Source organism: Rhinopithecus roxellana, chromosome 2, assembly GCF_007565055.1.
Source record: "Rhinopithecus roxellana isolate Shanxi Qingling chromosome 2, ASM756505v1, whole genome shotgun sequence".
Classification (NCBI taxonomy): Eukaryota; Metazoa; Chordata; class Mammalia; order Primates; family Cercopithecidae; genus Rhinopithecus; species Rhinopithecus roxellana.
Window position 1 is genome coordinate 39,374,413 of NC_044550.1, and position 980 is coordinate 39,375,392.

At 35.2% G+C, this 980-nt stretch overlaps 1 pseudogene; it reads left to right on the forward strand.

Moving 5' to 3' along the window:
- On the forward strand, positions 1-575 carry LOC115892930 (annotated as a pseudogene).
- Positions 576-980: the final 405 nt, after the last annotated feature.

Genomic DNA, 980 nt, shown 5'->3' on the forward strand with positions numbered 1-980 from the left:
ATGCATTGGTTCAGGACTTGGAAACTCATGGATTTGACAAAACACAAGCAGAAACAGCAGCATCAGCACTAACTACTTTATCAAATGTCAGCCTGGATACTACTGATGAAAAGATGGTCACTCAACCTCCACAGAAAATAACAGTACAAGAGCGAATGGCTCATTTGGGCTCTATCAGGAAAGAAATGGTCATCCTAGAGAAAAGTGAATTCACAAATCTGAGAGCAGAGAATGAGGAAATGAAAACTGAATTAGACTAAGTTAAGCAACAACTAATACGTGAAATCAGTTGAATCAGAGCAGATAATAAACTGGATATCAACCTAGAAAGGAGCAGAGTAACAGATATATTTACAGATTAAGAAAAGCAACTTAAGGAAACAACTACAGAATTTACATAAACGGATACCCAAACCAAAAGTATTATTTCAGAGACCAGTAATAAAACTGATGCAGAAATTGCTTCCTTAAAAACACTGATGGAGTCTAACAAACTTGAGACAATTCGTTATCTTGCAGTCTCGGTATTTAATTGCCTGGCAGTAGCATTGGGATTTTAGAGATTCTGGAAGTAGTATTAATACTCTTACTGCTGTGGCTATTGGCTTCTTAGAGCACCAAACCAGGAGAGATTGAATTGGAACATTCTCTGTTGCAGCAAAAATTTACCATACAAGATTATTCAAAGTATATAAGGACTAAAAGAGGAAATGTTTCAGAATGAGAAGAGATATTTTGTCTTTATTGTATGTGTGTGTCTTTTTTATATTGAAAAGCTGTCATTCAAACCTGGTATATTTGAGATAGAAGAGCATTTTGTCCTTTTGATAGTTCATAGAAATTGAACCAGAGTTTTCTTGTGTTTGCTTGATCAGTTCTGTAAATCACAGAGGATCTTATTGGTATTGGCTGAATATTTGAAAACTATTCCCCAGCCTACATACTTATTACTGAATTAACTTCCCCGATAACGATTGTAT